The following is a 13,214-nucleotide window of genomic DNA, read 5'->3' as shown; positions in this document are numbered from 1 at the left end:
CCACCTACCGTCTGGTGATCGGCATTTTCACAATCAGCTGGGTTTAATCGTTTATAACTCAAATAGTTCACATTGTTTATAATTTGAAGCCTTGATGAAATCATAACAGTTAGATGGCAGTATTTTGTATTGGTTAATTCATTATTGATTGTGATCGTTTCTGACCGAAAAGGTTTGGGAAGTCAAATTTATATGATTTAAAGAAAAAATGTACTGCCTCTTCCTAACAAGATGTCACAGAGAACACTGACTATTATTAAAAAGAACATAAAACATGAATGTACCAACAACCAGCCATAAAGTATACGTCTAAGACGGAAAATTACACAAACCTTCAAAGAATTGGCTGGCTCCAGTTGTTTTGCGCAGTCACATAAAATGTTCCTTTAAAAATGTCGGGCAGCAAAAACAAACAATGGTGGGGAAGGTGTGCGTTTTCATGAATATCTCATATTGAAATAAGAAATTGTCAGTAATATAATGAAATATAATGAGATAAATAAAACTTATGTGTGATACAGGGCAGTATTATTACGTTACTAAAAATGCAGGTTTTGCCTTGATGTATTTTTAGGCAACATGCAGAAACCCTCCCAAAGCAGGGAATGTAGTTAGTGAGAAGTATGCCACAAAACATGTTTTGCATATTTCTTTATAAGACTTATTGCTATGTTTCTTAAATGTTGTATAAAAATGATTTTAGCAAGAGATAAATCAGAAGTGATCGTAAAGCTTTAACGTCACTAAAAGCCAGAACACAAGAAGAGACGCCACGAAAAAGGTGGAAATATATTGACACCTAAGACTACATTTACATCGTAACCAAAATAAGATTGATGTTGTTTTAATCTTATACAGACTAAACGAATTATATCTGTATTTTGCATGTACTTTGAATAGCATTTTTGTAATATTTTGTTCGAAATTATACTTTTTTTATACGGCAAAGCGTTTTTTTTTTGTACGCATTTATACTGGACTTACTTGTACTGCTGTAATAAATAACTTGTTGATTAAAGTGTAATTAATCATTTTTAAAAGAATCATATGACTTGGTGTTTAAGCTATTCAAGATCTTTGCATAAATGAACTTATTTCAGCACTAATGTACGTGATAAATAATAAAGACCTTTTATCTAATCGAGCTACTATTTTCTTTTTGTCTTATAATTAAGTTAATGTGTTGAGATATATATTTCTTGTTAAACCAAAATAATTATCAGTCTTCGCTATTTCTAGAAATGTTCATTATTATAAAGCTAAGACTATAATCTTGACACTCGTTATCCTCCTTGCATGTTCAACTTATAGTGTTAATAGGCCGAACGGACGCACTTACGCAAACACTGTCGCACCCACGCACGTACGCCTCTACACGGACCCGCTTGTTTGGTTTACTCATATCTTAGGCCAGATTTGTTTTGAATTTACGTTTTACGGAAGCGCCGTACCTAAATATTGCAAAAAAACAAATAAGAACAAGATCCAAACTCCTAACTTTATTTTTTTTTCTGCCGCCCGTTTTTTGATCTCCGATAGAAAATAAAATTTAGTGGTGTTTTTTTTAACTTATTGCTAATTCCACAACAACAACAAATTATCGCACACAATTTCCAAGATGGCGGAAGCCGGCGCTTCTTGCTTATGATGTTAACTGAAATGTGTTTCATTGTTTTGTGATATCACATGCATATTATATGAGATGATGAAAATAAAACTTGAAACCTGCTTATTATCATCATCTAAACGATTGCAAGGAAAGTGGCCGCCTTTACGAAATTTTAAAGTGGATTTAGTTTGAAGACTGTTGTTCATAAAATCAGTGCGTTTGTCATTTTGTGATATTTATACCAAAGCATAAGATCTCTAAAATATTTCTGTGTGTAGACCTGTTTACACGGGGATACACTGAGAATTGTAATTTGCTGTACATGTTCCGACTACAGAAAAAGACGAGAATGTGACATTGGATTTAGCTTGTTTGTCTAAAGACAATTAAGTTATACCAACATATCGCATACCATTTTAATGGGCATTGGCTTCTCTTTTCATGTCACTCATTTTAAAATGGATTGTTTGTATGTTGATTAAGAAACTGAAATAAATGGACTCTACTGTGGAATCTGGTAAGTTTGAGTTACATACCTTGTTTCTTTTCTTGTATATCAAAGTCATTAAATTTGTTCATATGTGTTGTTTATCTCAATATATGTACCCACAATGATATTAATCAATATTTTAGACACAAACAATATGTCAGATGCCTTATGTTTTGCCGGTGCAGTTTCAGTGACTATAAAAAACACGACAAAAGTAAATATGCTCATATTAAAATCATGCATATATAATAATTTATGTGAAATTTTACTAATTTTTATTTAAAAGTGCAGTGTTAAATACTGTGGAGTTACAGTTGAAGAATATATTTACATGTGGTGTGAATCAGTTGACTTGTGGCGTTTAGGGAGTAAAATGAATATCCAAAATTAATGTTGAAATAAGTTCCTTAAACATGCATTATGCACCAGGTTATGCACCAGTCAATTGTAACCACGGCCCCTAGGTCCGGGGGTATAAAGGGGATAACGAGAGAAATGAGTGGTTATTTACCTTTCAGGTGGCCCCGCAGTGCTGAGAGAATGCGGTGGTTTTGATTTTGCCCCGAAAATAGTGGGGAATTTGCCTTACCTCAGGGTGCAGGGGAATTGGCGTGGATTTGACCAGTAGACTGTCGTCTTTCTCTACGCAGGACAGGGTTTTACCAAGGATTAGCTGGACTGCAAGTCAAAGTCTCCGCTATTCTCAAGACCTGGGTTGGGGGAGGAGCTGGTTACAATTCAATGGTGCATGATTGAGGCTACTTGTGAAAACGACTTCTTGTTTTGACATTATTATACAGATCTATTATACAACAGGCAGTATGGAGTACGAGACAAGAGTGCACAACTTGAAAACATACGTTCTTTAAATGTTTCCGAAAAAAAGAAAAAAAAATACGAAAAATCCATCTTTTTCATTTATTTTTTCTCGACGCTCATTTTTCGACATCATTTTCTTAATTTTATTCCCTCCTCATGGCGCTTAACTTTGAAAACTTTCCCGTAAAACGAAAAATAAAAAACAAACACTGGCCTTATTGCATAAAAAAAGTTTACATAGCACATTTAAATACAAATATCTCAGCACATATTGCATAAAGTACGCATATTACACTTTGTGCACAGTCTTTCTGCTCAATCGATGCCTCTGTATATACCTTCTTTAATCATAAGTTTATGTTTATAACATCTGAATCGTGGTAATGCTATTCTATACTTCATAATATTAATATAGTTAAGATTGGGTTCATATATATAACTTTTCCTCATAACTGCATACGATTTTAACTTTCTGCTATTATTAGCATCTTCAAACCAACATAATACGCATTGATCATGAGCACGTTGGATTAACATCTCCAATTCAACTTTCGTAACATTTGCATTATGCTACATATATGTATGTCAAACTCATCTAATAAGCGTTTTACTTGTATGGACAGGTATGAATCTGAAGGTATTTTGATAAGGCGTATTGATGATCACATAAAAATATTGCGCTGAATGTTTCTCCAAAAAAAAATTAATACAAATGTCAAATGGTGAGCAATCTCGAGAGTACTCGGTACAACCTAAGATATTCGTACTAAATTAGTATCAAGATTGCTTGTTTATTGTTTTCATCTAGATGGGTTTATATTTTTATTACGTGAATATTTTGCATGTATGAGAAACGAAATATCACCCACATGACACTTTCAATAACAGATGTAGAGCCACAGTAAGAAAATACTAAAAATGCTTGTAAATAGTGTCCAAAGTATTTGGTCAAATCCGACCTTTGGGTAACATCTTTGCGACCTTTGGGAGACATTGAAAATTTTCACCAGAAGGTCATATCTTCTTTCGACCAATAGTCATTGTGCGTTATGTGTATGCTTATTCAAGATTACTATACGTCGTAAGTTAATTATTGATTTGCAAAACATTTATTATCTGAACAGTTTCAAAGGTCAAGTGATAATTTCAAAAGTTATTTTTTTATATAATTACGACTTAATGATTATCCGTAATTGTTAATATAACAAAACATAGCTCCCAATTTAGTAGTACTTGTAATTTGCAGTCGATCATGAAATATAAAAGGACTTCGTAGAAAACTTGGCGATACTAAATTTGTGAACATTATATGTGAATATGATATAGTAATTTTAACAGAGACATGCCTATCAGAAAAACATGCTATAAATTTAAACATAGGAAATTTTCATTATGAGCCTTTGTTTGATACTAAATATAAAAATACAAGAAAATATCGTTATAATGGGAGGTATCTCCAATTATTTTAAGGATAGTTTTAGAGAAAATATTACAATTATTGAAATACATAAAATGTTGTTTTGTAGACTAAAATATGTTTAGGTGTCCTTTCAGCATTCGAAGATTTATATATATGCAGTCTATATTTACCACCAATTAATTCCACTATTTTAAAACAATTTTAAATATATTTATTCGATCTTATTGAACAGGGAATCGAAATATATAGCACTGCTGGCATAGTTGCATTAAATGGCTATTTTAACGGCCGCATGGCGGATGAAATTGACTTCTTAAATTTTGTTAACTATATACACAACGAGCAATGTGAAAAAATGTTGACAAATATTATTTTTGCACCAATCGTGTATAACATGGAATAAACAAAATATTACATGCAATAAAATGAATACAGTTTCGTGAAGTCAAACGGCATTAATCTTAAAGATATATACGAATACTTATGCCTATGGTTTCTTACTAAATGAAGCCAAATGTATAATTACAGGCAATCGCACATTAAGATCAACATAGTATAGAGCTACTGGTTTTATTTAACATAATTTCGTATCATGATAGAAAGCACATAATTATATTACATTCAGTAGTCAGTACATCATTTAAAAGTTTTGTAGAAACCATTGGTTACCTGTAAGAAATCTAGGATGAAACTAAATTACTTAATATATGTTTTATCGACTATGGTACCAAACATACTTTTGTGTTAAAGAGATGAGCAGCATTGAACGTTAACGCCTGATCGGATTTCATCAATCACTAGTCAACTATTATTATTATTATTATTATTATTATTATTAGTAGTAGTAGTAGTAGTAGTAGTAGTAGTAGTAGTAGTAGTAGTAGTAGTAGTATACCTGATTTATATAGCACTCTTGTCATATGGCAATATACGTTCAAATGTGTTTTACAATACATATACACAAAATATCAAAACAAACAATTAGGCTACATATTAAGTTAGATAAGTCTTGCTAATGCAGAACTGGCTTTAAGACCGACCGCCTGGTAGTGTTCTTGATTTGTATATAAGTTGACTGAACTTTTATCATCAAAGGAAGCAAAATAATGGTAAACAACACAAAATGTTGCGTTTCTTAAAACATTGTTTTGAAATCCGTATATTTCAGTTCCAACGTGACACGCCTTCACTGTTTAATATATGAGTCTTACTTATTTTACATTGATTGCGAAAACTGTTAATTTAGTTATCAGTAAACTTTCTTCACAATGGACCATTCAACACTGGTTCAGCAAAACGTCGAGGACTATAAGTTTTGGTATTTCAAGCTCCTTGAATATATCATAAATATTGCACCAATTAAAGATAGTTTGACAAAATATACTTTAGTTTGCCATTGCAGAAGGACTGCAAACAGTTGCACACTTGGTGTTTTATTATTCGTTTTTCTTTATCTCAATCAATATACATTTTTAAAGATTGATTTTTTTGAAGTTTTACTATGATTTTAGGCTATTATTTCTGCTCAATATACAACATCCGTTCCTGAATGACAATACGTTTTGTATGAGGAACATTTTAATTAACTTATATTTAATTTTAAGCATCATCTGATACGAGTAGTATATATAAAATTGGTTCTGCCATAGTGAGCTCAACTTGTGCAGTTCCAAAAAATAGATATAACGTCACACTGATACTTGATTTGGTTGCATATGCAGTCCAGTGTGACCGCAAAATCAGAATTATCAATACTATTGGTCAATAACGCAGCTTTCCCGGCTACTTCTAGCATAATATAACAAACAAACAAAACGCAAGTCAATTAGTCCAATAAAACATTTTCAATTAAACAAATCAATCATTTATAAGAAATATGAATGCCCGCGTGTATCACACGCTCGCACACGCGCACATGCACACTCACAAATTACACCATTTTGTATCGATCCATCGATACCATCATGTTATCACATAAAATGTTTATAAACTATTTACAGTAAATTAAGGAACACATACAATGTATTTAAGACAGTATATCGGTCAATTAAAACAACTATAATATCGTAAATACAATTAAAGGTTATCTGTTAATATGTATCTAACAGAATTTACACAAAAGATCCATTTTTTTTTATTTGCATCTGATGTTGTAAAGCAATTCTTACATGTTTTTAGATTTATGTTTATCTATTCGTAAAAGTATAAGATATAGTAATGATTTCTCAAAAATAGCTAGTGTGACGATTTAGTAAGGATTTATATTCAAATGCAGCTGTTTGATACTACCAATGGTTTATATATTGAATCCGTTTTATTTTTTCAAACAATTCTTATTCGCGTTTTAAAGCTGTTATTTCACAGATTGAACGTTGTGACAACTGTTTTAGAACGAGCCAAATTATGTGAAAATGCATGTAAACAAGGCATATAAGAATCAGACAGAAATTGGTTCCAGATTTTTTTTTAATTTTAGTTCGAAATATGATGTTTTATGCATTTGTTGTAAACAGTAACACTTTTAGCTTTAAATATAAATTTAAGAACGGAACTTTGAAAATCTGCGGTCTTTTATCAGCAGTCTTTTATCGCTGGTTTGCAGATATTTAGTACTACGAAATATTCTGCTCTTTTCTGTACAAAAAATAAAAAAGGTTGTAAAAAACGTTAAATCTGTGCTGCTAAGCAATATACTTGTTTGGACCTGTTAGTTAAAGTCTAGTTATTTTCTTCACACGTGATAGCTTTTATTTCCGATACGCACCACTCGGATATGCTGTGCAAGAATAGTTTCTACGTACATTTATTTTTTGTGCATTTACGTTAATTATTATGATAAGGTTAGACACAATCCATATACAAGACAATCAGATTTTGTATTTCAAAGGGATTGCCTATGATGTATATATATATTTTTATATATAAAACATGAGGTGTCCCAGAATGGACCCTTGGTCAACTAAAGAGTTTTTAAATTTTCCTGAATATGAAATATCAATTTGATGAATGTCGTTCAAAAACAAAATCAATGTTTAAAGGGATTATAGCAAAAATTCTATAATTTTAATTGATGTTTAAGAGTTTCGTGATTAAGAGTTTCAAGAGTTTATTAGCGAATCAGCATGTTTGCCTTTGACCATTTACAAACTATCTAATTATGGCCAAGACACAAAAGTATATTGATTTATAAAGCAATTATGTGATAACATTACAAATATATTCAGTGATCAACAAAATCAATTTCTTGGCGTATGATATTTTTCCTGCGATAATTTGAATGGATTATCGGATTTGTTTTGGTCATATAATTAGAAATTTGGATTGCATTTATTCTCATCCTTCAAAGGTTAAACAATTCAAATCTAACGCATAAAACCATCACTCTGTTCTAATAGATAAGGTTGTTTTAAGCTTATTAAGAATGTTTCTTTCTCAAGGGGATTCGCATGTTCTGCAAAGTAGATAAACAAATATCTGCTATTGAAATATGCAGTGTAAACAGTAACTTCGCCATATCTCCTCAATCCTTAGATGCTGGTACAAATAGGTTTACATATAACATGTCGTTTCCTGCTTCAAGTTTCCTGCCTATTTATAACTGACCAACATTTAGAATTTAAGAGAAGTCATCTATCATTAGTTGATTTAAAGAGTAAATTTCAGATAATGATATAGAATTGTTTTAATGTTTTATTTGAATTGATTAACATTTATATTGATGCATTGATTACATTTTAGAATAACATCAAAATGACGAATCTACTATGAGTTCATATATTAAAGTAAGGTACATGTTTTCCATAACAACAAGACGTTTTCTTCATGTCTAGATAAAATGATCTGGGTTACTACTAGATAAAAATTTCAGACGAAACACTTTAAATAAAAAATAACCCGAAGAAACGTCTTGTAATCAATTATTCCGACATAAAAGCGGAAATCTGTTAAGCAAATATAATCTATTGTTCAAATGGACGGCAAAAATCATAAAATACGTCGAAATGTGTTATCATGTACTGATAAACCAAAATCAGTTCAGGGTTAAACCTCCTCACCAAAAACAAACATTTTAATCTGATGGTGTATGGTTTACAAGCGGCATATCTAACTAGTTTTCCCAAATCCTCAAGATCAAATATTGTATCCCAAAATAATATTTTAACATGTAAATGTTCATTCGAAGACAATAAACGTAGTTGCTCATACTTAATACGTAATACACGTACATCTGCAATAACCTGAGTCGACTATACTTAAAAAACAGTTATAATTAATATCTTCTTTCAATCAACTTGAGTGCTTAGTTGCTAATTTCAAATTCATTCTTCGATATCAGTAATGACTAATGTGTATCGCATGACAGTGAGCATCTACAGAAACTTTTAAAAATGCAGTCAACTTATAAATCACTGTAACTGAGGTTCACTCCATGTGTGAGCGACATGAACCTTATATAGGCCCTATTTTAACCAACGAAGGATAACGGATAAAAATGAAAACAATAAATAACGCAGCTTAAAACAAATAACTATGCGGGTTACGTCGAAATATAACATATATCCAAGGTATTAATAAATAATATTACCGTAACAGCAAATTAGGAAATATTTCATGAAGGCTGATGAATGGTGAATTACTTAACATTCGTTATTAATATAATATAGTATTATATGTTATGAATAATATGTTTCATAATACTAGAACGATGTGGTTTGACTTTTTAAGACCGGATACTGGTACGAAGGGGACAACTTGAACTACCATCTTATATCAGCAAACAAGGGCCAGCTTAGAGAACCACGTATTTTTCTATTATTAGCCAGTTTGTTGACACTGGATGGGTTTCATGCTATTATAAAGACGCGATGTGGCACCCGAAGACCGGACAAAGGCACGTAGCGGAAATCTAGTGCTCAAACCTGATCCCAACCAATGAAGGCGCTTTGGGTAGATTTACTATTGGAATAAAAAATATAAATGGTCTTGTACCGCAGATGTTTCTATACCAGTGTGGGGAATTTTGTTGGGAGCTTGACGCCTGTAAAACGTTAGCTGGTATTTACCAGTCAGAGATTTTAGGGTTTGTGCATATGTTAACATGTATAAAAGCCTCTAACACTTAATATTGATTGCCACTATTATGATGAAATATAAAGAAAAGTACGTTATATTATATTATAACTTAAGTACACCGCGTAATTTTGACGTCTTATGAATACGCTCTGCTAATCTTGGTTTCCGTCTTTATTTTAGAAAACGTAAACATTGTATTGTAGACCACATTTTGTGAATTTGAGAATCCTTTCAGTGCGCAAACTTTGTCATTTTTAAAGTGCTTAAGGACTAGTTTAAAAATGTTTATCATTATTAACCCATCCTGTGGTTCATGCGTTAATCGCACTGGTGTCACAGTAGGGGCCATTTTCTGTGTACTCGTGTATCGTGTTCAGAGCCATTTAGAGTAGACGCTTTGCTATTAGAAATTGGCATTGTCTTACTAACACATTTAAACAATGTGCTTAGCCAATGTATTTATTAATTAAACCGACTGGAAATAATAATTATTTTTAAATAGTTATATGATATGTATTTAAATCCATTTTGATTGAATGGTCACCATTGTTCTATCCAAATTGTGACGCATTCCGGTTAAATTGTATAAACGGACTATCTACATAATTATTTTCCTTATTTGAAGGCATTATGATACAATCACCATTTGAAAGCAACATAAACTAAAGGACAAGATGTATTGGTGCATTTCTATAGCTTCACAGCTCGCCACCTAGATCGGAGATGAAATAAGCTAAACAAGCGCCTTGGCAATAGTGCATAATCAAGAGAAGTCATAATTAAGGTTTATATCACGGAATATCAATAGTCTTTCAATAACAAAAGTAATATAACAGCCTTTTAGACATTATTTATAAGTTTGATATCATATTTTCAACAGACACATTGACTTCTAAACATACTTATATTTTTTATTTAAGCATTTAAATTGAAATAAGCGGTGGCATACCAATGTCTTTGTTATACTTCGTTTTTACCCTAAAAACAACAACACAAATGTGCAATACCAGACGAGTTGTTTATTAGATGATGACGTGAAGCCAGGTTGAGTAAGTATAAAACGAGCACATGTATTTATGTAGAGCACATCACAATGCAATTCACTGGCAAAGTCCTATGCAGTGCAACCGACCGGCCAGGCAAAACCAGAGACGGTTAACTCTGGAAACCTGTGTTCGTTTGCCAAGTGTCGATCCACAACGTATGAATGTCGAACCTCATTCATTTGTCTTGTTTCAAATATGGATATAAAACAGTGAAACAAAATCACTAAAAATATTGAAGTGAAAATTTAGGTTACAAAGTGAACTGAGTGAAGTCGACTGGTAGAATGACTCTTCACGCTAATATACCAATATAGCACGAAATCCTCGTGCAAGACTGACCACTACTGTTTTCAAATACCAACTTAATAAATGTTTGGTTACAGCGGATCTTTATGGCAGTTGCTCTAAATCATAGATTATCTAACATTCGACGGGTAATCAGCGTTCAGATTGTGCTTACATTCCACCACGTGATTCAAAAGATTATGTGCTAGTTACACAGGGTAAACGTTTCATCGAGTTATATCAATCCAAATTTGATATTTTTGTTAAAAGTCGACTGCACACCGATCAGGTATGGGCGAATATACATTTTTTTAAAAGAATCAATTAGGCGTATTGGATTATTAAATACTTCAGCTTCAAAATATATTTTCTGTTTCAGACTTTCAAATACAAGATCCAAACGAATTTTCGAATCAATCATGAATCGTTTTCGCTTGTAATAAGCAGGTAGGAAAAAATAATGCCAAAAATAATAGTAAGTGTAATAATATCAATAATGATAATAAAATTAAATGGAATTCATCCAGAATTGAGAAACTTAAAAGTAATTCGTTATCAAATATAACCAATTGTCTTGATTTGTAGAACAATTAGATTCTAATTAAACATTGATGGTTCAACGATTTCGTTCATACAGATAATTCAATATTCGTCTTTGTGTCGGTCTGCCAAAAAAAAAGAAACAATTTCTAGAAAATCGCTTCCCAAAAAGCCGTGAGACCCTGAGCAAATCAAACCCTAACGATATTTAGAAATAAAATAAAAACGAAGATAAAAAGTCAACCAAAATCTGAGAATCAAAATGCGTCGGAGTTATATGATCATTACAAAACACTATATAGTACTTCTGATTATACTTACAACTCAAAATTAAGATAAACATTTGCGATGAGAATCTTGATAAAATGGTAATATTGGCAGATTAATGAAGCTGTAATGCTGAAATCTATAAAACCATATTCACAGATATATCACCGTTTCTATTGAAACTATTAAATCGTATCTTTACCACATGAGAATATCCCAGATCCTTTTAGGGGGGATTATTAGTACCTGCATTTAAAGGGGGCAATGAAGACGAGCCAAAGAACTATAGAGAAATAACTCTCATTGGTATTTTTCGAACTTTAATTCTCAAATATTTCTTAAAAGACTGATGTGGAGCAGTCTTAATCAAAATATTTAAAATCAATTTCAAAAAGGCAAGTCTACGATTTATTGATATTTTACATTCAATTATGATTGTGATCGAAATAATAAGACAAAGAATAATTGACATATATGGATTGCAGATATTAATGAATCGAACAGACTAGAAACATATCGCTGGTGTAAAAATGAACTCAAGCATGAAAATATTTAGACAGTATGCACATGAATAAATATAGAACGGTCGTTACAACATTTCCTCACATGACCTTTTAATCGAAACAGGAAGGCATCATCTCTTTCCAAGAAAATATAGAATATGTAGCTTTTGTAATATGAATGCAATCGAGATGAATATCATTTTGTATGTCAAAAACATCATATTCTACGAAATCATTTCTGTAAACCATATTTTTGCTTTTGGCCAACAAAACAACATGTATTACCCTTTTCCTCAGACAGTGGAAAAAAACTATGCCAAGTTAGTAAATATTTATAGTATGCATCTTTGTAACGATCGAGAACATTATCAAGTTAAGAATTTGATACTATGATGCATAGTATATTTCTCTATTGATAGAAAGAATCAGAACAGAAAGTTTATTTTTGACTTAAACATAAAAAGCTCATCGTCATTTTATATGAATACAAAACAGAAATATAGAATACACTCATAAACAATCAAACTATATATAGTTTCATGTTTAACACGTTTTAAATGATTTTTTATCATTGACATAATTTTTAGAAATTACTCAGAAATCGAAAGAATAAAAGAGTAAAAGAATATATCAACCAAGTTACACACAATTCAGTGTGCATGATGGTTGAAATGATATCACGATGATTTGTTTCATATGTTTTTGCATTTTGTTTTTGAACATTATATATCATTGAACAGAACAGAACATTTTTTGTTAACTTTAACATTTACAGTTTATCGTTGTTACAATAACATAACACATGGCATGGCAATAGTTGATAAATGCGAGAGTGTATAAGACATATATACATATATAAACTCTCAACATGATAAAAGTTAAGCATTATCATTCAAAGCAGTATATCGTAGCTTAAAAGTATGTTTGCAATACAAAGCTAGTTTTCGTAGACATGCAACATTTTCCGAGTTTAGTAATTGAATGAATTTAAACATGCTTGGTCTTGCATAGTAAAATTTAGTTATGTATTTTTTCCTATTGTCATTACATTTCGGACAAATCAAAACAAAGTGATATTCATCTTCGATATCATTATGAACACATAAAACACATTTACGTTGATTTCTTTCAATATTAACATATTTGCCTCTTTCAGCATTTA

At 31.4% G+C, this 13,214-nt stretch overlaps 1 protein-coding gene across 1 annotated transcript in view; it reads left to right on the top strand.

Annotated features, from left to right (window-relative positions):
- The window catches only part of LOC128208648 (ferroxidase HEPHL1-like), an 84,796-nt gene that overhangs the window by 26,906 nt on the left and 44,676 nt on the right, over positions 1-13,214 (top strand). The window lies entirely within an intron of this gene.

This window comes from Mya arenaria, chromosome 11 (assembly GCF_026914265.1).
Source record: "Mya arenaria isolate MELC-2E11 chromosome 11, ASM2691426v1".
Lineage (NCBI taxonomy): Eukaryota > Metazoa > Mollusca > Bivalvia > Myida > Myidae > Mya > Mya arenaria.
The sequence above is the reverse complement of the archived record's forward strand: the minus strand, read 5'-3'. Positions and strand labels throughout refer to the sequence as shown.